At 40.9% G+C, this 26,441-nt stretch overlaps 1 long non-coding RNA gene across 1 annotated transcript in view; it reads left to right on the top strand.

Moving 5' to 3' along the window:
* The first annotated feature begins 3,020 nt into the window (after nucleotides 1-3,020).
* The window catches only part of LOC139357050 (uncharacterized), a 57,905-nt gene continuing 34,484 nt past the window's right edge, over nucleotides 3,021-26,441 (top strand). Inside the window, exon 1 of the long non-coding RNA XR_011609644.1 lies at nucleotides 3,021-3,212. This is a non-coding gene — a long non-coding RNA (uncharacterized lncRNA). The remainder of the gene's footprint in view (nucleotides 3,213-26,441) is intronic.

A 26,441-nucleotide genomic window follows, 5' to 3' on the forward strand; every position in this document is an offset into this window, starting at 1 on the left:
CTTTGTCTTTCTTTTCATTCCATGCTGTGTTCATTTCTAGGGCTGCCTTAAAGTACCACAGACTTGGTGGTTTACAGCAACAGAAATTTATTCTCTCGTAGTTCTAGAATCTAGAAGTCCAAAATCAAGGTGTTGACAGGACATTCATTTCTTGAAGGCTTCACGGGAGGACCCTTCCTTGCCCCTTCCAGTTTCTGTGTTGCTGGCAATCCTTGGCATTCCTCGGCTTGTAGACACATCACTCCAGTCTCTGGCCATCATCACATGCTGCTTTCCCCTGTCCCACCCCAGCAGACCACACTCTACTAGGATAAGGCTGGGGTCCACTGTGTTCACTACTGGAACAAATGTGCTTACAATTCTTGGCACACTGTGAGTGCTCACTCAGTACTGACTTAATAAAGTCAAAGACTCCAATCCTAAGCCAATGTTTCTGAATAGGGGGTCACTGCACAGCAGACCTCAAGATTCGTAATTCAGTGATTCTGATGGTGAGAATCCCTACATGGAAACCCCAAGTCCAAGAGGGCAGGGGCAGAATAACACAGGAAAATGTGGCAAAGACTAGAGCTCAGGGGAAAACTGGGTCGAAATGGGTTGTCTCAAGTATTCAGAGAGCACTTCACTCAGCAGGCATGAGCCGGCGAACGCTGCTCGTTCCAAGGAAGGGCCTGCTCAGGACTGTCCCCCTTGGTTGGCTCCCAGGAGATAGCCTCAAAGTCTTGTATGATTTAGAGAGCTTTTGCCTGGCACCTTGGGCTAGCAGTGAGTTTTATCAGATGGTTTGTGACAGCAGTGTGACAATGACAAATGCCTGTTTTTGTTTTCCTGAGGCCTTGGGCCACGCGGTTTCAGTCAGCCCTTTGTGGGGCTGGAGTCTGCATAGCTACTGTCAGGTACACAGGGGCCACACCACATGCCTATGTGACTGACCCCCAGCAAAACTCAGGGCTCCAAGTTTCAGTGAGCTTCCCGGGCTGGGAGCATTTCACACGGGTAGTTGCACAGTGTTGCTGGGAGATTGAAGCTTGTCCCCACGTGACTCGGGGACCTGGATGCTTGTGCCTGGCTCTCCCGGTCTTTGCCTTTGCCCTCTGTGGATTTCAATCCATATCCTTTTGCTGTGATAAACTGTAAGCAGGAGGATAACAGCTTTTTCTGAGTCCTTGGGTCCTTTTAGAAAATTACTGGGCCTGAGGGTGGTCTTGGGAAATCTTGACAGAATGAGGAAGAGCCAAGTGTGCCTAGGAAAGATGATTATGAGGACCACAATGCTAGGCACATAGTAGGTGCCCAAGAAAACGTCAGCTGAATGACTGAGTGATGGAGGTGCGTCCACAGGTCACCTTTCTTGGCATGGAGGATGGCTCAGGGTTTCTGTCAGACTCATCTCAAGGCCTCGGCTCACGGATGCCCTGCTCCTGCTTGTCCCAGGCTGAGATGGGAACTTACCCTCCACCCACAGCCCCATGTTCTCCTCTCTGCAAAAACTCCTTCTCCCATCCTCCCACCATGACAGCTTCTTGAAAGCAGGGGCCATAGCACCTCCTTCTGGGCCCAGTTAGTGCTGCATTTGGCTCCCAGAGGGGAGTCCTGGGAAGTCCCTCTGCCTGCCAGGGAGCCCTGGGAAGCTCCTCTGTTTGCCCTCAGGTGGATTCTTCAGCTTTCCCCTGATCAGCTCTGTACTGGGGGTGTGTGGCCACCGTGGGCTGCGGGGCACTGGAGGTCATACAGCCAGAGAAAGGGAGACGCCAGGGTGTTTCAGCCATCTGCTTGTGCCAGGCAGTGCCCAGCTCTGCGGTCCTGGCTGAGCCCTATCGGTGGCTCCAACACCTGAGGGTGATCCCCGCAAGGCCCCAACAACACAGCCTCTTTCCTCTGTTCCTTCACACTAGTGGAAGAGGCAGTTGCCTTCACTGCCAGTCTCAAATTGCCTTGCCTCCTAAGTTGCAGGAGTTTAAGAATTGAGTGGTTTCTCCTCCTGTTTGGACCCTGACCATGTTACTCTCTAGGCTTGTAGGTACCTTTGGTTTCCTGTCAGGTGGCTACAGGGAGCAGGGGAAGAGCAGGGTTGTGGTTCAGAAGCAAAACCCTGGACCATGTTGCCCAGCAGAGGGAACATGTGGCCAGTCAGAGTGAATCTCATGCTGCAGAGAATACGGACTGGAGGAGGACTTTTCATCAATTCATACCCCTTTAATGAGGATAGGTGTACATTTCAGGCATAAAGGAAGGCGTGGAGGTGAAAAGGCACAAGGAAGGCCTGGGGCATGTGGCTGGGTGGGAACCACGTTCCTCGGATCCCATTCCTTGCAGGGTGATTCCATTCCTTGCAGGGTGATTCCATTCCTTGTAGGGTTTCTACTTAGGTTGGCTCAAGGGATGTTTTAGTCATATTTTTATGCTCTGAAGACAAGGGCAGGCGTGTAGCCCTGTGGCAGCTCACACATGCTTTCACCAACCTGCGGGCTCATCTGGCAGGCATGGGGCAGCGCCCAGACCTACATGTCTCTGGTTCCCTTAGATGTCTTCCTTCACTTCTCCAAGACCTGGGCCAGGTGCAGATGTAGCACCATAGCCAAAGAGCTGGGCTCTCCCACAGGTCACCCACAGCATAGAGGCGGGAGGTGATGGAGGCAAGCATGCATCCCTGCGTGTCCTGCCTGGTGCCAGTTGCCCTTGACCTCGTCCACACCCAGTTTTTTGTTTTCCTCCCCTGCTATGCCTGGCTAACCTATAGGTGGGTAACCTCAGGCTCAGAGCTGGATGCAGAGGCAGCACCCTCCCCAGCCTGCACCCACCCTGCGTAAGGCCTAGTCCTGTGACAAATCCCTTACTCGATGTCACCTCTAGTGCCTTTGCTTCTTGGATTGACTCCCTGGCTGGTACAACACGGGGGAACTGTGTAATTGGGTGAGAGTGGGGGGCCTGGAGCAGAAGAAGGAATTAAAGCTGCATAGAGAGACAATAATCAGGTCTGGGCCCCGGAGGGCACGGCTGTTTCCTCAGCTGCCCTTGGCTCTGTGCAGTAAGGACCTTGACAACCTGGGCTCTTACCTCTCCCTCCGTGCGCAGATGCGGAGCACAAGCCCCCACCAGAGAGTGCCAGGACCACTGGTGTGGCCACTACCAAGGACTTCCCACAGCTTCGACGGGGCCCAGGAGAGGAATCATGACAGAAGAAGGCAATTGTGGAGTCGCAGCCCTCGCCCGTAAGTTCTACTTAAGCTCAGAAATCACTCAGAGTCCGTAACTGATGAGCTCTGTCAGCCTGCACGCTCCCCCACTGCAAATGAGCTCTGCTTGGAAAGGTTGACTTATTTGTGTTTTATGGCTTATTTTGTGGTGAAGAAAAATCAATACAGGCGTTCATTTTTACATTTTAAGTGTGCCAGGCGAAATCAGAGCATTCTCAAACCTATGCTTTACACTCTTTATTTCCAAAGGTGAACGGGTGCAAATGAAATTAAACTTTGACGTGGAAATTACCCACAGGCTTTTTTTTTTTGCCTCAAGCTCTGCTCCATGAAGCAAAGCTGACTGGAGGGAGGCCTGGTCCGTGTTGCTGGCGCTCCTGCTACAGGCCGGGCTGGAACGCTGTGCGGGGTGCCCAGCTCTATGACCTCCCACACCGTGCCCACTTCTCTCCAAGGGTGCTACATTCAGGGAGCAGCACAGAGGGCCTGTTACTGGCCTCTGTATCCAGGAGTGGACCTGTTGGGTCTTTTGCAAAACAGCCTCTCTGTAGCAGCCATTCTGAGGCCCTGGCTGAGCCCTATCGGTGGCTCCAACACCTGAGGGTGATCCCTGCAAGGCCCCAGCAACACGGCCTCTTTCCTCTGTTCCTTCAGATAGTGGAGGAGGCAGTTGCCTTCACTGCCAGTCTCTAATTGCCTTGCCTCCCTTCCCTATAACACTCCTGCGTGTGCAACTGGAGCAGAGTAAGGGAGGAAATATTCATTGTTCTGCTCTTTGGAAATATTTACTGAGCAGCTGTTATGTGCCAGGCACCAGGCCGTGTGCTCTTCAGAAGCTAACTTCACAAGGGGAGAGAAAGGGCCTCTCGTCCACCCTCCTTGCAACCTCCGATTCTGCATTTTCTGTCTCTGTCTTTATCTCTTTGTTCCAGTCCATAAGCTCAAGTCACACCATTTTAAACTAGATGCATGGGCCCACCAGCCCCTGCACCCTCTGTCCCCCTGCCTCACACCGTCCTCAACTCACTCTCTCCTGCCACTCTCAGGCCACCCTGAAGCTGTCTGTGCTCAGTGGCTCAGCATTCCTGTCTCGCCTCCTCTGGGCAGCACTTTGAGTCCCCAGGGCCCTTCACTCGCCCTCCCTCACAGTCGTTCCTGACCCCTTTTTTGCCTAGTACAGTGGATCTTTCGGACACCAGTCGCCTTCCTATTTTTGTGACAGCGAGTATGGCTGAACTTCCTGCTTGAAGCCTTGGTTGTCTGGGCTCCACTGCGTCATGGTCTCTGCTTTACCTTTCCTCTGGCCCGTCTTTCATCTCCTCTGGCCCGTCTTTCATCTCCTCTGCCTGTCTCTGAAATGCTTACTCTCTTGGAGATTTCACTTCCACCCTTCTTCCCTTCTCCTTCACTCTGGGTGATTTAATTCACTCTCAGAGCTCCAACTAAAGAACTGTTGGAGGCCAGGCGCGGTGGCTCATGCCTGTAATCCCAGCACTTTGAGAGGCTGAGGCGGGCGGATCATGAGGTCAGGAGATCGAGACCATCCTGGCTAACATGGTGAAACCCCGTCTCTACTAAAAACACAAAAAATTAGCCAGATGTGGTGGTGGGCACCTGTAGTCCCAGCCACTCGGGAGGCTGAGGCAGGAGAATGGCATGAACCCGGGAGGCGGAGCTTGCGGTGAGCCGAGATTGTACCACTGCACTCCAGCCTGGGCGACAGAGCGAGACTCCGTCTTAAAAAAAAAAAAAAAGAACTGTTGGAGCGTGGACAATTCTTTGGTCAATATTTCCAGTCCTTCTCTCTCCTGTGGGCCAGGGGCTTGTTATCAGAGCTCAGACTGATGTGTCAGCTCCCTAGGAAACGGGCTCTGCTGAACACCATCCTCCTCCTTCCCTGGGTTCTTCATGGCATGACTGGCACAGCCGTCTGAGTAGGCTCATGAGGCTTGGGCTAGGGATGCATAGATGGGCTAATATTCTCTGTGCGATCGTATAAGTCATGAATGATCTCGACCATACGTAGAGAAAAGTTACAGAGGGACAAAAATGAGTAAAGCCAGAACGCTGGCTTCAAAGTGCCTGTGAACAGAAGGAGACAGAGCAGGGAGGGGACAACGAAAGGAGCTGAGGGAGGACTGGGACTCCGGGGCTGGGGGAAGAGGAGATTTCAAGAGGCAACATCTGGGTGCTGCCCAGGGCTGCCCTAGAGTTGGAGGCAGGCCCGAGTGCCGAGAGTTCTTTGCCCCACTTTGCTTTATCTAGAGAGAGTCGTGTTGCAGGCCCAGCCAGGGAGAAGGTCAGTTCCACATGGGGGAAGGCGGTGGCACCATCACAAGTTGAATGTGAATTTTATATTCTCACCTTAGAAAAGCTCAGATCTCCGGAAAGTATCTCACAATCCTAGAAACTGACCGCCTCCCTCCTGTGAGTGACCTCCCCCAGGGCTGAGGGAGCGGAGCTGAGTCTCATCTCACCGGCAGACGCACGGCACACACTACCTGAAGTGGGACAAATGCATCCCAACACTCGACTTAGACACCCAGGACTTGTGCATATGGCAAAACTGGGCAGATGCCCTTCTGCTGAGCAGGCCCTGCCTCTCCCATGACACAAAGAAGGAGTCCGATTCTTCTCGTTGCTCATTCACCCAGCCCCAGCCCCAGCCCCAGTCCACCACCATTACACCTCTCTCACTACTTACTCTGAGATGGCCGTCTCCATTCACCAACAAGACATGGAGGAGGGGAGGGCCAGTCATGGCTTCTTGCTTCCTGGGGGAGGTATATTCAATAGAAATGTGCTGGCTGATTGCAGACCAGGAGATCCTGATGTCCCTGCACACTGGGCAAGCACCTGCTCATTTCCATTGTTTCAGAAGACCTGCCCATGAGGCTTGGAAAAGATTCTCTCAATCACAAGGGACCACAGCCACAGAGGATCATTCCACGACATCCTGACAACTGGGCCAGGATCCTTGACATACAGACGAAGAGGGGATTTTGAGAGTATCCAGATGAAACAAAAGATGGGACGAGCGGACCCCACAACCTGGCTGTTGAACTGGCTAGATCGCCTCTAGTTTAAGGTTTGATAAATTACAAAACAATGCAGTTCCTAAGATGGTAAAACAAGGGATATGGGGGAAATAGAAACTGGTACTTTTAGAAAAATATTCAGCTTTTCTTTATTTTATTTATTTTTGAGACGGAGTCTCACTCTGTTGCCCAGGCTGGAGTGCAGTGGTGAGATCTTGGCTCACTGCAAGCTCCGCCTCCTGGGTTCATACCATTCTCCTGCCTCAGCCTCCCGAGTAGCTGGGACTACAGGCGCCCGCCACCTCACCCGGCTAATATTTTGTATTTTTAGTAGAAACGAAGTTTTACCGTGTTAGCTAGGATGGTCTCAATCTCCTGACCTCAAGATCCGCGCGCCTCAGCCTCCCACAGTGCTGGGATTACAGGCTTGAGCCACCGCACCCGGCCAATGTTCAGCTTTTCTTTTCGGTTTTGTTTTCTGTTTTTTGTTTGTTTGTTTGAGACGAAGTGTCGCTCTGTCGCCCAAGCTGGAGTGGAATGGTGCGATCTCAGCTCACTGCAACCCCCGCCTCCCAGGTTCAAGCAATTCTCGTGCCTCAGCCTCTCTAGCAACTGGGACTACAGGTGCATGCCACCACGCCCAGCTAATTTTTGTATTTTTAGTAGAGACAGGGTTTCATCATGTTGGCCAGACTGGTCTCAAATTCCTAGCCTCTAGTGATCCGCCTGCCTTGGCCTCCCAAAGTGCTGAGATTACAGGCAGGCGCCACCTCTCCCTGCCTGTTCAGCTTTTCAATAGGCTGAACGAAAGGAGATCCTGTGGATCTGAACAAAGTATTCCAGAGAGAGAACAGGTTGACCTTTTTAAAACAACAGGATGAGATAGGAGGGAAGAGCGGGGAAATCCTTAAGAGCACCAAGCAATGGACACATGTTATCAAAGAACATACATTGGAGGGAGTGTAAAGCGATCGTGACACTGGGGAAAACTGTTTGATGTGGAAAACAAGCCGGCTTGGCTCTTTCATAAGGAAGAGTTAAAGCACAAATGCAGAGAGATGACTGGGGACAGATGAGAGCCCTGCGGGACAAAGGGCAGAGTGCTGACCCAGCAGTCGGAGATCCTCCCAGGACTAATCCAGACAACTAAAGCAACGTCAGTTTTCTAAAAACGACAAAAGGTTGAGCATGCAAATCGAAAAGAGCATTTTAATTCTAGGCCCCGAATACATTCTGACAACCACTTGTGTTAAAGATTTTTAGCAGGGAAAATCCCTTCAGTAACTCAGGCAGACACGGAAATACAGATAACCTCCAGAGGAATAAGACCGAGGCTGGCCCAGCCCTCTCTGCACAACAAAGCCTGGAAGAGAAGACAGCGCAGGCCATGGGGTCCTGCGCCGGAGCCAGGAGCCCCAGGTCCCAGCCCTAGGTCCCAGTCTGGTGTGCTTCCATTTGAAAGGGCATTCTCCGATATGCGGGAGTTCAAAATTACACCACCCATATAAGTTCAAGGCTGGAATTTGGAAATGTCTTTAGGTAAATGTTGAAAAGCACAAGAATCATAACCAAAAAAATGAATGTGCATTTCTGCTTCCACTCTTCTGCAGCACTGGCCAACTAGTAAACAGGAACCATACACGAAAAAATGTTTTCAGTCATTGAAGAAACAACACAAAAATATGATCAAGAAGAAAAAGAAAACTTGGATGATCTCTACGACTGCTCTAGTTTTCTGCATGAAGATACTTTCCAGATAATAAACACCACGGCGAGGGCACACCAGGCAAAACACTGCAGTTTCACTGTATTGAGAATACAAAAAATGGAATTGGAAGGTGGAGGTGGCTGAAAATCACAGGGCAAAGTAATGGATAAGATGGCATAAAAAGAACTCTGTAAAAATAAATTGAGTCATTCTGAGTTTTTTTGCTGAATACTAAGCTACACCTGGGTTGCATAAAATACCATAAGGCCATTAAAAATCACGACTGGAGGCCGAGGCGGGCAGATCACGAGGTGAGGAGATCGAGACCATCCTGGCTAACATGGTGAAACCCTGTCTCTACTAAAACTACAAAAAAAAAAAATTTAGCTGGGCGAGGTGGCGGGCGCCTGTAGTCCCAGCTACTCGGAGGCTGAGGCAGGAGAATGGCGTGAACCCGGGAGGCGTAGCTTGCAGTGAGCCGAGATCGTGCCACTGCACTCCAGCCTGGGGGACAGAGTGAGACTCCATCTCAAAAAAAAAAAAAAAACAAAAAACAAAAAACCAAAAACAAAACAAAACAAGCAAACAAAAAATACTACTGGGTTGATAAAAGCTGAAAAGTTCCTAGATCTTACCTCCTGCTTGGAGAAATTTGAGTTCCAAACAGTCGAATTGCAGATACTTTGTAAAACATTCAGGACATTCTGTGAAAACCCAGAAGAACCACATCTTAGCAGTGATAATAACTACACCTATAGCACAGACTGCTCTAAACCTGATCGGACAAGATTTTAAAACATGCCTCAACAGAAACAAATTGACCCAAAGGAAATAGTTAGCTAAAAATATTAAAGTCAAATAAACTTTTTAAAAAGACAAAAAATCCTGATACTCAACAAGATGCTCAGCATCAATAATAAAATTACTAGACATGCAAAGAAGCAGGGAAATGTCATTCATAACCAGGAGAAAAAACAATGAAAAGAAACAGACCTAGAAATAACATAGGTGTTGGAATTAGCATAAAATACTTCTAAAAAATCTGCTTCAAATATCCTTCAAGATTTAAAGGAAAACATGCTATAGTAAGGGAAGAGAGAGAAAATATGAAAAAAGAAGCAAATGGAATGTCTGGAGATGTAAAACAGTACAATATATTAAGTAAAATATTTAACAAATGGGCTTAACATGCACACTAATCTAAGAAAAGATTAGAAAAGTTTAAAACGTTGCAATAGAAACTATCCAAATGAAGCACAGGGACTTTTTTTTTGTAAACATGAACAAGGACTCAGTGACTTTGGGACAATCTGAAGTAGTCTGACGCGTGTAACTAGAAGTCAAGAAAAAAAGAAGGGAAGAAAAAAATTATACTCCAGTAAAAAAAACCAGAATTATTTCCGAATTTGATAAAACTATAAACTCATAAATCCAAGGAGATTGATGAAACCAAAGTAGGGTAAACACAAGGAAAACCATACAAACTCACATCATAATACAATTGCTGAAAACCAGTGTGAAATAGAAACTTTTAAGGAGCCAGAGGAAAAAGATACGTTACATTTCGGGGGACAAAATAAGAACAACCAAAATCTTCTCTCCAGAAACAATGCAGGCCAGAGGACAATATAATTGCATATTTATAGTGCCAGTTATAAAAATGAATTGGAATTATATTTACAGAAAAACATAGTCGTAAATAACAACAAAACAAAAACGTTTTCAAAGAAACAAAATACTGAGGAATTTGTAGTCAGTAGACCTGCAGTACGAGAAACATTGAAAAAGTTTTCAGATTGAAAGAAAATAATTCCAAGGAGAAATTAGGATCTTAACAAAAAATGAGGAATGTCATAAATGCTAAATATGTATATAAAGTAAAAAAAACTGTATGTAAGACATAAACATAAAAGATACTTTTTCATAAGTTCATTTAAGAAAATATAACTGACTGCTTTAAGCAAAAATAGTTAATAATCTTTCGTAGCATTTATGTCCTATGTAGAAGAAAAATATCTGAAACAATTTGCAATGTTTAGAAAAAAATATATAATTTAAAAAATATATACATGAACTGGTGTCATTTTATTTGAAGGAAGACTTTGATATATTAAAGATGCATATTATAAAATATTAAACAACTACATTAAAATAAATGAATGAGCAAAGAGGTCCAGCCAATAAGTGACTAATATAAATAAAATAGAATGTTAAAAAATACTCAATTCAAAAGAAAGAAGGGAAAGAGCAAGGAGAGTTCAAAAGCTGATTAGAAAATAATACCAAGGTGGTATCAATTACATTCTATGCAAATTGTTACAATATCCCAGTTAAATGAAAAGGATTCAAACATTGACTAATAGGGCAAGATCAGCTCTATGCTATGTGAAACAATATACTCTAAATATAAAGAAAGAGTATAGACTAAATAAAAGAATGTGAACCTAGAATAGTAGGTAAAGACTGATCATAAGAATTGTGAAGGACCTATAATATTAACATCAGGCAAAGCAGACTTCTAAATAAGAAATGTTACCAAAAATATAGAGGAAGATTTTATGACATAATGGTCAATTTATCAAGAAAACATAACAATTCATGATCTATAGGCACCAAATGACAAAGGTTTGAAATCCAGGAAGCAAAAACTGATATAACTGTAAGGAGACAGAAAAATTCAGTTATAATGGCACCTGTTAACACCACACTTTCAGGAATTGGTAGAACAAGTAGAAAAAAAGATAGTAAGGAGACAAAAGCTTTGCATAACAGTATCTACCAAGCTGGTCTACTTGAGATATACAGAGTATTCTCCTAACAATAGCAGAATATTCACTGTTCTTTCAAGAGTAAATAAAACATTCACCAAGAAGATAATATCTTGGAATTTAAAACATGTGTGTGGAAGGTATAGCTTTAATGTTACGTTAGAAATGAAGAAAAGTATTAAAGCAATGACCAAAACTTCTACTTTAATAAGTTAGAAAAATAGCACATGAAACACAAAATAAATAGAGAAAAGGAAATAATAACATAATAAAAAATCTGTTTTCTATTAGTAGAAAAGAGAGAAACAATAGAGAAAATCAAATGACAGATGTTTTGTTATAAAAATCATTAAAATTGATAAACATCTAGCTAGACCGATCAAGAAAATATGAAAGAACAAAAATCTTCAATATTAGGAAGGAAGAAAAGAGGATCAATATATGAGGTATTAAAGGAACAATAAGGGGATATTATTAATAACGTTATGCTGACAAGTTTGACAACACAGATGAAATGGTCTAATCCCTTGAAAATATTCTTACAAAAATATGAAGCAGAAAAGCTGACTAGACATATTTTAGGTAAATATTTGTGATCTAAAAAATTCCCAAATGACATTTTGGGCTGGATGATAAACAGACAGACAAACGGAGAGAATTCCCACAAAGAAAACTCCAGGATCAGTAGACTTCACTGATGAGTTATACCAAGTATTTAAGGGGGAAATAATTAACAATTCTACATGATATATTTTTAGAAAATAAAGATGGAAGAAACACTTAATTCATTTTATGAAGACATTATTACTCTAATATAAAACATTTGAAGACAAGAATACTAATTATCAATGCATCTAATGAAGATACACACAAAAATCTTTTTAAAAATCAGGAAATAAGATTAATGACACATCATGACTAACTTGAGTTTATTGAAGAAATGCAAAGGTGCTTAATATTTTAAAACTAGTCATTGTAATTTACCCTATCAACAGAATAAAAAGAAAATTCACACCACAGAGGCAAAAAAAAAGGCAATCTAAAAAATTCAGCACCAATTCATTATAAAAGCTGTCAGAACACTGAAAACAGAAAAGACTTTTGTAACTTGATGAAGAGCATCTTCAAAAACCCTTTAGCTAACATCATACTTAATAAAAATGAAAGACAGCAATTTTCTCCTAAAATTGGCAACACATGCAAGAATGTCTGTAATCATCACATGTATTCAACATTGCAACCCCAATCAACATTCCAGCAGACTTTCGTACAAACTGACAAGCTTTCCCCCAAATTTATATGGAAATTCAAGGATCTTAGAATATCCAAAAACTGTTTTTAAAAGAAGAACAAAGTTGAAGGACTACATTGCTTGATTTCAAGACTTACTATAAAGCTGTATAACAAAAGCAGTGTGACTTTTGTGTAAGAATAGACACAGTTCAGTGGATCATGAATGATTTCTAACAAAGGTTTTAAGGTATTTCAATAGAGAGAGAATAGCTCTTTTAGAAAATGCCTAGACTATGGAATATCCATATGGAAGAAGAAATAAACTTTTACACTTAACTCATAGCATATACCATATTTATTTTTAAAGAATTTTATGTAGAAATGCAAACTGAACCTATTAAACTTCTAGGAGAAAATGGCAGAGAAAATGTTTAGGACTTTCCATCAGCCCAGGGATTTCCAGATAGTACCAAAAACTACACATCAAAAGAGAAAAGGAAAGATAAAATAGAATTCATTGAAATTGGAAACCTCTAGAAAATTATAATCAGGATGAGATACACTACATGCTTATTATTCTAACAAATAGGGGGAAAAAATCTAACAAACCAAAAGCTGCTGAGACTGCATAGCAACAGAAACACCCATTAATTGCTAGTAGTTACGTGAATTGGGGCAGTGATAGTAGAAAATCGTTTGCCAGATGCTTGTGAAGTACACACTCACCATACGACCCAGAGCTCCCCTTCCTTGGTATTTACCCTAGTGAATTGGAAACATGTGTTTATATCCAAAAAACCCAGTACACAAATCTTATAGAAGCTTCATTTATAATTTTCAAAACCTGAACACCACCAAGCTATCCTGCAAAGGGTGAATAGATGAACCATGATACCTCTAAAAAATAGAATAATACTAAACAATTAAAAGGTGCAAAAAATTGGCTCATGAAAAACAAGTATGAATAATAAATACATTTTCTAAGTTTAAAAAACACCATACCAAAAGGCTACATATTGCATTTTTACATGATTACATCTATACGGCATTCTGTGAAAGGCAAAACAATAGGAATGGAAAATAGGTCTGTGGTTGGCAAGGACTGGAAAAAGAAAAAGATGCTGACTTCAAAGGGGCTACAAAATGGAATTTTCAGGGTGATGGAACTGTTCTGGGTGGTACCGCGAAGGTGAATACCTAACTATGCCCTCATTAACCTCCCACAATGAGAAGTAAATCTGTCTCTATTTGCCAGATGACATGATTATCTACATAGAAAATCACAATCTACTGGAAAAAAAAAATACCCCTCTGGAACTAAGCGAAGTTGCAGGATACAAGATTAGCATGCAAAAACCAATTGTATGCCTATGTACGAACAATGCACACATGATAAGAAAATTTTAAAATAGCACTTAAAACTGTAAATCTGCCAATCTAACACACATGGAAATATTTAGGTGTATATCTAATACAACACGTACAGAATTTATATGCTGAAAACTACAAAATACTGATGAAAGAAATCAAATATCTAAATAAATGTAGAGAAATATGATGTTCATGGATTTGAAAAGTCAATACAGTAAAGATATTGTTTCTTCAATATTTCCATACAATTCCAATAAAAAAAAATCACAGAAAGATCTATTTGAAAGTATAGTTGAGGTTATTTTAAAATGTATATGGAAAGAAAAAAATTAGAATAGCTATAAAAATTGTGAAGAAAAAGAATAAAGTGAGAGGAATGACTCTACCCAATTGCAGCTACTATACAGATCTAGCAATCATATCTGTGTGCTATTAAAGGAGAGATGCACAAATAGATTAGTAAAACAGAGTAGAGAACCAGATACAGACCTGCACAAGTATGTCCAACAGTTTTTTAATATGCAAAGGAATTCAATGAAGGAAATAAATGGTGGTATAGCAACTGAATAATCTATAGGCAAAAACAAAAAACAAAGAACACCCAACTCCAAAATCAAAAGACAAAATTGCAGCCTAAATTTCACACCTATACAAAACTTAACTCAAATTAGATTATAGACTTAAAACATAAAACCATAAAACATTAAGGAAAAAAAGAGTAGAAAATCTCAGATCTAAGGCTAGGCAAAGAGCTCTTAGACTTGGCACCAAAAGCATGACCCACAAAAGGAAAACTAAAAGACTATCAAAATTAAAAACTTTTGTCTGGCAAAAGACTCAGTTAAGAGAATGAAAGCACAAGGTACAGACTGGAAGAAAATATTTGCAAACCACATACTTGACAAAGAACTAGGATCTAGACTCTATAAAGAACTCTGAAAAGTCAACAGTAAAATAGCAAATAATCCAATTTGAAAATTGGCAAAAGGTATGAATATGCATTTCATCAAAGAGTTTATGAAGATGGGAAATAAGCAAATAATCACATGAAAAGATGTTTAACCTAGTTAGCTGATTTGGGAAATGCAAATTAAAACCACAGTGAGATATCATTACAAATCTCTCATATGACTAATGTAAAAATGGCAGATCAAATACTGAAAAAGATGCAGAGAAACTGAATCACACATGTATTGCTGATGGGAATGTAAAATAGTGCAGCCACTCTGAAAAACAGCTAAGTAGTTTTTTTAACAACTAAATATGTAACAACTACCAATGAAGTAATTGCCCTCTTCAATGTTTTTCCCAAATAAATTGAAATTGATATTCACCCAAAAGTCTATACATAAATGTTTCCAGTAGCTTTTTTCTTAATAGTCAAAAACTGGGATGAACCCAGATGTTCTTCAATGAGCAAATGATTAAAATAATCTGTGCTATGTCCATACAATGGAAATAAAAAGGAACAAAGTATCGATGCATGCAACAAGTTGAATGAAACTCCAGGGAATTGTTCTAGATTAAAAAAAAAAAAAAAAAAAAAACCCAAAATATTGCATACTTCATGACTTCACTTATAAAACATTCTTGAAAAACAAAATTATGTAAACGGAAAATGGGTTGGTGGTTGCCAGTGCTTATGGGGGAGTAGGAAAAGGAGGCTCATGTGGGTGTGACTATATGACATTCTTGTGGTGATGGAATGTTCTGCATTTTGACTGTATCAGTGTCAATATCTGGTTGTGATATGGTGCTATGGTTTTGCAAGATGTCACCACCGAGGAAAATTGGGTAAAGTAGACCCAAGAATTGTCTTTATTATTTATTACAACTGCATTTGAATTCATCTACAGTTACTGCAAAATAAAATTTTAGATTAAAAAACTTGATGGCAGGAAATGTATAAAATTGTACACCACAAGGAGTGAATTTCTGTATGCAAATTGGGAAAAATCCCACAAACCAAGGTGTCAGGGAATTCTCAGGTAGGATGCAGACTGGGACAAATGATTGTAACTGTATTAGAAATGTGTGATATAATCTCACTCAAGGGTCGAAGGATTTGGGGGATAAAGGAGCTGGCCTCAATAACTTTGGAAAATAGTGTTTGGCTGGATACTCTGAGATTCAAGACAAGAACAATTTACATAAATGCTGTACTCTAGTTGATAAATGTTTCTCATACCAGTACAGGTTAGCAATTCTGAAACGACACTACATGTATCCAAGGGTTGAAAAAGAAGTCAATAAATTGTGTGTAGTGAGAGCCAGATTACATCAGGAAAAGAAGTTATAAGTAAGCAGGGCAGAAAAGGCTAGAATGAATCTTTTGGCATTTTCTTATGTCATAGATATCACTATTAACTCATATTTATTTTAATATATGTACACATAACAAGATACATAAATATATGCACTCGTAAATAAATACACAGGTATATACATTTTCTAGGTCTGTCTGCTAAACTCTGTCTGCTCAGAGAGTCTCAAGGCAGCGACACCCAGTAACAAGGAACAAATGAAGAGCAAATCAAATAAGCCAATGAAATCTTGATTTCTAAATACCATGTTCCTCTAAAAGGAGTTAGAGTTTCTTGGAGAAGTAGATGATTTAAGGGGTGGAACTGAAGAAATACAAAATAAGCCTGAAGCAGCTTGCGCCAAAAACTCAGAAAATGCTTTTTAAAAGGGGTGTGGTTGGGCATAGATGCCAAACTGAAATCAAAGACCAAAGTTAAAAACTTGGGCAACAAAATAAGTAACGTATTTTGGGGTTATAACTCAGAGCAGAAAATAAAAACACATGACTGTGTGCTAATTTAATTGATTGAATATATAAATTGAGACAAGGAACAAATCTTCCTTACAGAAGCATTTCAAATAATAAATGTAAAAAGAATCAGGGACATAGAAAACCACCATTAGACTACAATTGTAATAATTGCTGCAAGCAAGATCCAGTAAGGAATTCTAAAATTAGACAGGTAAACTTTAAGAAGAAACAGGATAGTACCATAGCTTCAAAGTGTTACAAACATGTGTTAATTACTCTAATGGTTTTAACACGAGTCCACAAATTATTTCCTATGCCTCCCTCCAAGAGGTAGAGCTTAATTCCACTGACCTTGAGTGTAGGCTGGTCTTAGTGACTTATTGCTAATAAGTAGAGTATGGAAAGGAAAAAAAGTGTAACTTCACAGTGGAAGAAACTGGCGGAGAACACATTAACCACGTGGTCAAGGTTAGCATCACCAGTAATGAGCCTTGCTAATATCATGTGTCACTGCTGTGACAGGATGTGATGGGCACTTCACCTCTGTAGTCTTCTTCCCCAAATTCTATATCCCCCATCTACGCATGAGAAAATATCAGGCAAACACAAATTGCAGTGCGTACTACAAAATACCTGCATTTTAAATGTGTCACAATCACCAAGAAACAAGGAACGACTGAGACCCTATCACAGATGGGAGGAGACTAAGGAGGCATGGTGATGAAATGCAATGTCATCCTGGATTGGATCTTTGAATGGAAAAACAGATCCTAGTGGGACAAATGACAAATGTGAAAAACTCTATAGTTAATAGTATTGCATCAATGTTAGTTGTCTCTTTTTTAGTGTTGGTAAACTGGACTTCGCCAAAATTAAAAGACTCGGTCTTGAAAGGTATCTTTGAAGAGGCAAGCCATAGAGTGAGAGAAAATATTCTCAATACATATATCTTACAAAGCACTTGTATCTAGAATATATTGAGAATTCCTAGAACACAATAATAAGAAAGCAAAAATAATGGGAAAAAAGTTGAAGAAACAAATTAGTAAAGAAGAGGTATAGACAGCATAAAAGCACATAAAGATACACTCAGCATCATTAGTCACCAGGAAATGAAAAATGGAACCAGTGATGGCAGTGGCAGCCCATCTGGACTGGCTGTTGCCATCATGCCGGCTGCAGCAGGGAGACACAGCAGGTCTGAACGCTCCACGGAGCCTACTGGAGCTGGTGACTAGTGGGAGCCCTGTTCCTTCTGAGTTGGGGTTCCCGGTTGCCACTGCAGCTGCTCAAGCCACGGCTGCAGACCGAGGCATCCCTGTGCTCTTGAGGCCCAGGAGCAGGTGGGAGCCCTACCCTCCCAGGCGCGGACTGCAGCCGCCCACACCGCAACTGTGGATCCAGGCACCTTTGCACCCTTGGGGGCCCAGGAAGACTGCCTGCTCCCATGGCCTGGCTTATCCCTGCCATTGGCACCTGCTCCGATCTCAGAGCAAAGTCAGGGCTGAGCCTGGGAGCTGTTGCAGCCCAGCCAGGTGTGCACAAGCTCAGGGCACTGCTGACATGCCGGCCCCCTGCCACCTTGGCCCCTTCCCGACTTGGGCACTGATGAACATAGGAGCAAAGCCAAGGGGTGCTGAGGGCAGCTCAGCACTGGCCTGCAGGCACCCCATGGCACTTACAGCCTGGACACCATGAATGACAGCAGGAGGCGAACACGTTCCTGGGCAGAAGGGGGCAGGTCCCCAGTGAGGCCCCACCTTCAGGCCAGGGAAGACCTGAAGACTGGCATCAGGACTGCCAGTCCTGCAGACCAAAATGGGAATATATGGCGGCTTTTCCAGGCCTACCCATGGCCGCCCATGGACCAGTCAGCAAGAACTTCCTCCCCTCTGAGGCCCATAAAAGCCCTGAGCTCTGTCAGAGTTGAGTAGTCAGGATGACCAGCTTCAGAGAGGAGCCACTGTCTCCGCCCCACTGAACTCTTGTCGGGATGACTTGCCTACAGAGAGGAGAGACCCTCTCCTCTAGGAGCTGAACACTCCTTGGGATACCCTGGCTGTGGAAGGGAGCTGCCCCCTGTGGGTTTCCTCTGAGCTGTTATATTGCTCAATAAAGCTCCTCTTCATCTTGCGCACCGTCCACTTGTCTGCGTACCTCATTCTTCCTGGTTACAGGACCAGAACTTGGGGCCTACTGAATGGTGAGCCTAAAAGAGCTGTAACACAAACAGGGCTAAGACATGCCCCTTCCTCGCCATGTTGCAGGCAAAGATAAGGAAGAAAGAGCTGTGGCCCTTTAGGGAGTCCAGACCTTGGGGCCCTGTGGTTCCTGGTGTCTCTAAGCTTCTGGGCACCACTGTCTTCCCTGGTACCAGCTGTGGAAGTTGCATGTGGTGCACCTGGTCCGGCTGCAGCCTCAGAGAAAGCAGGTGCCCATGCTGGCACCTGGAGCTGCCTGCCCAGCTGCAGCAGCTGGCGTGCCTGACTGTTTGCGGTGGCCCGACCCCACACTTGCTCACACATCCCTTATTGTTCCACGCTTGACTCACCCTCGGCAGGCCTGGAACCCAGGCCAGTAGAGTGAGCTGAGTGCAGCCTGCCACGCTGAATGAGCAAAATGAGCCCAGTGGGCCTGAACAAAACTCAGGCAAAAGGGCCACTGGTCACAGAGATTTCAGGCCAGGAAAACGACACCCCAGAGATCTTGTAACACCAGTATACAATGTAGTAACACATCTGGAGCAACAACTAAAATTAAAATGGAGGTTTTAATACCAAATGTGAGTGACACGCAGAGGACCTGGAACTGTCATATATTGCTGGTGGTAATGAAAAATTGTGCAAGTACATTGGAAAGCAGTTTACCAATTCCTTATAAAGATGAATATACATTTAACATTGAACCCAGTAACTTTCCCCTTAGATATTAACCCAAGAGTAGTAAATTTTAAAAAGCCAGTCAGAGAGAGAGAGAATACTGTAAAGTAATATTTACGTGAAGTTCTAGACCAGATGAAACTAAACCATGGTGTAGGATCCTATCAGTGGTTTCTTGGAGTGGGAGGTAATGATCAAAGGGGCATGAGAGAACTTTGTGGGTGATGGAAAAGTTGTCTATTTTTTATTGTTTTAGAGTTTTCATGGATGAATAGATTTGTGAGTATTCACTTAATTACACTTAAACGAGTGCATTCTACAATATATAAATTATTACGAGTACAGTTAATTTAAAAAAACAAAACATTTGTATGTCAGTTTTTTGAATGGGACTATTTCTTGCAAGATTTTTCCCCAGAAAGAAAATGCCTGCAATATGGCCAGGTGCAGTGGATCATACCTGTAATCCCAGCACTTTGGGAGGCCCAGGCAGGCAGACTGCTGAGGTCAGGAGTTCAAGACCAGCCTGGCCAACATGGCCAAATCCCGTCTCTAGTGAAAATACAAAACTTAGCCAGGTATGGTGGCACACACCTGTAATACCAGGTACTCAAGTGGCTGAGGCAGGAGAATCACTTGAATCCAGGAGACAGATGTTGCAATGACCCGAGATCACGCCACTGCACTCCAGCCTGGGCAACAGAGCGATACTCCATCTAGGAAAGAAGGAAAGGGAAGGGAAGGGGAGGGGAGGGGAGGGGAGGGGAGGGGAGGGGAGGGGGAAAAGAAAAGAAAAGAAAGGAAGGAAGGAAGGAAGGAAAGAGAGAGAGAGAAAGAAAGAGAGAGAGACAGAAAGAGAGAGAGAGAGAGAGAGAGAGAGAAAGAAAAAAAGAGAGAGAGAGAGAAAGAAAGAGAAAATTTATGCAATAGTAATTCATACTGAACAGACTTATAAATTGTACCTTAATTCAGAATGTTTTCATTATATGGAAAAGTGTCAAGGAGTCAATGAAGTCGGCAAAATCTATGAGAATTTAATGTGGACACTGAGTCAAGCCCGAGAAGATGAGGTGATGTGGTAGCCGGTATGTCTGTGCTTATGGTGGGGCTCAGAGGGAGGATTCAGAGAGAGCGTGGGGATATGATCCATAGTCCACCTGCTTACACTAGTCCTCCTGAACCACGTAAACACTGAATGCTGTGGCCTTTTTTTTTTTTTTTTTTTGACAAAAAGAGAAAATGGATGAGAACACTTAAAATATCATTTTTTAAAAATAAAACCACACAAAATGTACAAAAGTCCTCCAGTGATGCTTATGAACATGTAGCTGCTGTTTGGAAGCTGGAAGCCCCATATCAGATCTCTACCACAGAATCTGGAGTAGGCACAGAGTGCTGAATTGCTCAGAATTACCTGTCTGATAACTTCAGATGCCTCCTTTCTCAGATGGCATTGCTAAGCTCTGCAAAGATCTAACTGTGAGGATGAGATAATTTAATATTGCCTGTGGGCGCTATCCTGGCTGAGATACCATGGGACCGAATCCTGGGCCAATTTGTAATCTTGGGAAAGGCAGCTATACCTAGCCAAGTTGTTCCTAGAGAGAAAGCAGGAGGTCTTCCCAAGACAGACCATTTTTGAGCCCACAGTGAGTCCCAGTCCACTGCCCTGCCTTGTGTTTCTAGGAAGAGTTAGCAATAAATGAAGACAAGAAGAGACTGAGCAAGGTAGACCATTCTGGCTGGGTGACTCAATTCAGGAGAAGCGCTGGGACTTGAACATACCCTCTAAGGCACTGAGTTGAGGATTATGAAATGAGAAGCACTGGAACAGAGATGAAGCCTCATGGTGCCAATCAATCCTAAAGAAGATAGAGCATGGACTGGGGCTTGAAAATAGGCTGTGCAGGGCAGGATGGGAGCCCACTCCCAGGTCCTCCGAACTTCATGCACAGAGATCTATAAGTGCTTTAGTTTTTAGTGCAAAAAATAATGAAGGGTCAGAGCCTTGGGTCTGTGCTTAATGTGAGATCAAACCTAAGGCAACTCTTTAGGGCTGGGAATCCTCTGGAGGGGCTGGGTAAGAGACCCAGCACATGCACACCATTTTCTGAAACTTTATCTTTGTAGGACCACCTCAGAGAGGAGAGTCCACTAGGACCCTAGGTTACCCTTTGAGGGTTGTCATGGCTTTCTAGACTGAGCTGCAGATCCAGCTCCACCTCAGGTCACATGATAACCAGGGATTGACCACCAAGCAGGACCTCATGTGCCCTAAAGCCAGGTGCCCCAAAGCCACCCTGTTGTACATTTGGGGAAGGGATCGCTGAGGCATAAGCAGTCTTGCTCCACACGGAGTTTTACCAAAAACCAAAGGGTAAATATGGAAGGCATCGTGTAACCTTACAGCTTATAGCTTGAAGTTTAAGATACAAGGTTTCAGACAGAATGTAAAGCGTATGCAAGTGTTGGATGGAAATAGTAGAGTTTTAAAAATTACCTCATGAAATAGTAGGCTGGAAACATATTTTTGAAGACATGAAATTGTATCTGTTCTGAGAGATGTCCAACTCATGTGTTGGACATTTGTGCTCCCCTCCCTATATCATCAGTAGCAACTTACTCTTGGAGGTGGGCTGATAACAAAAGACTAGCTGGGAAGCTTGCTGTGGAAATCCCTGGCTGAGGCTACCTATTCGCTTCTCAGGAGTGCAGTGCTATGGAGTAGAGAGAATATTTGTTTTAAATGATAACTTACATTTTTTCATTGATATTACATAGAAGTACAATTCAATTTTTATGTTGTTATTGTACCCTGCAACTTTGCTAAGCTCACTTATTAGTTGTAGCAGTTTTTCGTGGATTTCATTTTTATGTAGACGATCATGTCATAGGTTATCTGCGGATTAATATAGTTTTACTTCTTTCTTTCCAATATAAATGCCTGGTTTTTTTTGGTATTTTTTGTTTTTTTAACCTATTGCACTTGCTAGCAACTCTACCATGATGGTTACTAGAACTGGTGAGGGCAGACTTCCAACCATGTCCCTGATTTTAGGTGGACAGCATTCAGTGTTTTGCCATTATTCACTGTTAGCTATAGGTTATTTGAACATGGCTCTTATCACTTTGAGAAAATTCCCTTCTATCCCTAGTTTGCTGAAAGTTCTTAATCAGGATTGACTACTAATTGTTGTCAATGATTTCCTTGCATTTACTAAGATGAGATGTGTTTTATTTTTATTTTTCAGTCTTCTAATTAGTTACATAATTAGTTACATAAATTGATTTGTGAAATTTAACCCTACTTGGCCAATTCTATATTGTGGGAATTGATTTACTAAAAGTGCATTAAGAATTTTGCATCTATGTCAGTAGTAGTATTAGCCTGTAGTTTTCTTTTCTTGTAATATCTTAGACTAGTTTGGGTATAAGAATAAAAAAGAAAACAACAACAAAAAAATAGACTATTTCCTCTTGTTCAATATTCCGACAAAGTTCGTGTAGAATTAACATATTTATTCTTATGTAAATGTTCCATTCAATTCACCAGTGAAGGCACCTGGGCAGAGAGCTTTCCTTGTGAGACACTTTTTAACTGTAGATACAATTCTTTAATAAATATGAGACTATTCAGGTTGTCTCCTTCTTCTTGAGCAAGCTTTCTAGTTTGTGTCTTTCAAGGAATTTATCCATTTTATCTAAGTTGTTGAATTTATTGGCATAAAAGTTGTTTATACTGTTTTCTTTTTATCTTATTTGTATCTGCAGACACTGCAGTGAGGTTACTTCTTTCTTTCCTAATATTAGCTGCAATTTTGTCTCCTCTTTTCTCCTTTTCAGTCTAGCTAGAAGTTAACTTCATCAAACTTCTCAAAGAGTCGTCTGTTGGTTTCATTACTTTTCTCTATTATTTTGTTTTTCTTTTGTCTGTTTCATTGCTTTCTCCTTTTATCTTTATTATTTCCTTTCTTCTGCTTATCCTAGCTTTCATTTTCTATTCTTTTTCTAGTTTCCTCATTTTCCAAGTTGACTTGAGACCATTCTTCTTTTCTAATACTCCATTTACACTTGAAACAAGTCCTCCATATCTGTGAATTTGTCTATATCTCTTTGCAGTTTTATCCATTTGTGAGTCATGGATTTGGAAGTTTTGTTGTTGGGTATATAATCACATAGAATTGTTAGTCGTTGTGATGAATTCGTTCCCTTTTCATTATAAATGAACCACTTTAACCTTAGTAATATCCTTTTTGCTTTGAAATCTACTTAATATTAGTTAATATAGTCTCTCCAGCTGTCTTTGTTTAGGATTAGTTGCTAAAAGGGTCTTTTTCTACCATTTTACTTTTAACCTGTTAAAGTCCTTATGTTTAAGTGGGTTTATTATACATAGTATACACTTATGTTATGCTTTTTTACTCAATCTGAAATTCTGTGCTGTTTAAATAGGTGTTTATTCCATTTACATTTAATGGACTGTTTTCACCTATACTTTATTTCCCTTTTCCCGTTTTTCTGTTTCTTTTAAAATTACTTATTTATTATGATTTATCTTATTAGTAGGCTCTTTAAAATTTTTTGATGTATTATTTTAATGGTTGCTTAAGGGTTTGTAGTATACATCTTTAACTTATTGTAGTCTACTTTGAAGTTATATTACACTACTTCATCCATAGTATAAGAATCTTAACACAGAACACATATTTCTTCTTTATGTTTTTGTTTTATTATTATAGTATAATAACATAATAATCTTACTCGTGTGTATGTCTTAAGCCTCACAAAACATTGTCATTACTTTTGGTTTAAACAGCCAAGACTCTCTTAAACAAATGCAAACTATATATTTACACAAGCAGTTATCATTCTTGGTGCCTTTATTTCCTCATTTAGCTTCAGGTTTCTATCTAATATCATTTGTCTTCTTTTAACATTTCTGTAGCACTGGTCTGCTGGTGATAAATTCTTCCAGCTTTTGTGTATTTAAAAAAAGTACTTCATGCTTCTTTTGGAAATAAATTTTTCTGGGTAAGGATTTCTAGCTCTTCATGTGCTTATTTGCCATCTGTACATCCTTTCTGATGAAATGCCTCTTCATATCTTGTGCCCATTTTATAATTGAATTTGTTTTTACTGCTCAGTTCTTTATATATTCCAGTTCCTTGTCAAATACATGGTTTGCAAATGTTCCCTTTTCAGAATGTAGTTTGCCTTTTCATCCTTTTATCAGAGTCTTTCACAGAGCAAAAGTTTTTAACTTTGATTAAGTCCAATGTGTTGTGATTTTCTTTTATGAATAATGCTTGTGGCATCATGTCTAAAAACTTTTCAGCAAACCCTAGGATTCAAAAGTTTTTCTCTTATGTTTTCTCCTAAAAGTTGTATATTTTACAGTAGGAGGTATGGCCTATTTTGAATTAATTTTTGTATAATGTGCAAGTTTCCTGTTTTCTCTTCAGTCATGCAATCTTTTCCTTTGCATTTAATTTCATATAGTTTATATTGCTATAGTTTTTATGTGGCACCATTTGTTGAAAAGGCCACTCTTCCTCTATTGAATTGATTTTACACTTTTGTTGAAAATCAGTTTGTTATAGTTGTATGGGTCTGTTTCCAGGTTCTCTATTTCTCCTTTGATGTCTGTGACTATCCCTTCACCAATACCATACAGTCTTGATTACCGTAAGCATACAATAATCTTGAAATGAGGTACATTGATTTATCCTGTTTTATTCTTCTTTTATGAGAGTGTTTTATCTGTTCTTGTTCCTTTGAATTTACAAATACATTTCAGTATAATATTGTCTAAAACTACAAAGTAACTTGCTGAGATATTGATAAAAATTGCATTAAACCTGTACATCAATTTTACAAAATTTATGTTTCTACATTGAATCCTCCAATTCATGAATACAATATATCTCACTAATTATTTAGCTCTTTTCTGATTATTTTCATTAACATTTTGTGGTTTTCAGCTGCAAATCCTGTACATTCTTTGTTAGTTTTGTACCTAAGCATTTTATTTTCTTAGTGATTCTAAGTTTTGGTGTACTTTTAGAATTTCATTCTATGTTCATTGGTAGTATACACAACTTTGGTTTATTTTTGTATAACTTTGTGGAACTCACTTATCAGTTTGAGGGTTTGTCTGTTTTGGTAGATTCTTTAAGAAATCCTCCATAGACTATCACATCACCTGAGAAGTAAGGACAGTTTTGTATCTTTCTTGCAAATCTCTGTGTCTTTTATTCCCTTTTCCTGCTTTATTTTGCTGCCTAGGATTTCCAGTATTAAGATGAATAGTGGTGGGGAGTGCAGACATATTTACCATCTTCCCATTCTAATGGAAAAGCATTCAGTCTATCACCATTAAGTGCAATTATTTAAGATTTTTGTAGTTGTACTTCATCAAGTTGATGATGTTTCCCATGATTTTTAATTTTCTGTTGTTTTATTTTTATTATAATATGTGTTGAATTTTATTGGGTGTGTGAATTTGGCTGGTCATGTGATTTTTATTGTTACCTGTTAATATTGTAGAATACATTGGTTGATGTTAGAATACTGAACAAGGCTTAGATCCCTAGAATAAACTCTCCTTGGCTATGGTGTATAATTATGAGTGCACATTGCTGAATTCTACGTGTGAATATTATCTTAAGGATTTTTGCAACCATATTCATTAATTATATTTGTCTGTAGTTTTATTTTTATGTTATCTTTGTCTTTGTCTGGTATCAGGGCAATATGGGCTCATAAAATTAATTGGAACATATTTGTCGTCCTGTAATTTTTGGAAAAGTTTGTCTATAATTGATGTAATTTGTGTAGCATTATCTAGCAAAATTATCTGGGCTTAGAGACTTCTTTTTCAGCTGATTTTAGATTACAAATTCAACTTTTGTAAAGTTACGGAGCTATTCAAATTATCTGCTTGTATTTGTGTAAATTGGGGTAGTTTGTGCTTTTTGAGTAATTAACCCATTTTGTCTATGTTGTAAATTTGCGTACAGTTATTCATAGTGATTTTTGTTATCCTCTTGGTGACTGCATTGTCTGTCATGATCTCTTATGTCGTCTTTGATATCAGTTAGCAATTTTTATTCTCTCTCTTGACCCCACCTCCATATTATTTTTTTAATTTTATTAATTTTTTAAAAATAATTAGGTTTTTGCATAATTGATTTTATCTCTTTATAAATTTCTTGATTTTCCTTTTATTCTTGAAGGAAATTTCAGGAACTCAAAATAATTTTTAGTTGACATTTTTTTATTTCAGCACTTGAGAAAACCGGTACTACTTCCTTCTGGTCTCCATGATTTCTGATGAGAAATCAACTTTCTTTTTTTTTCTCTCTTGCTAGTTAAATAATGTGTGTGTGTGCGTGTGTGTGTGTGTGTGTGTGTTTAGTTTCCAGAGCTTGATTAGATGTTTCTTGGCATGGATTTCCTTGGGTTTATCCTG

The sequence above is a fragment of the Macaca nemestrina genome, chromosome 11 (assembly GCF_043159975.1).
Source record: "Macaca nemestrina isolate mMacNem1 chromosome 11, mMacNem.hap1, whole genome shotgun sequence".
Lineage (NCBI taxonomy): Eukaryota > Metazoa > Chordata > Mammalia > Primates > Cercopithecidae > Macaca > Macaca nemestrina.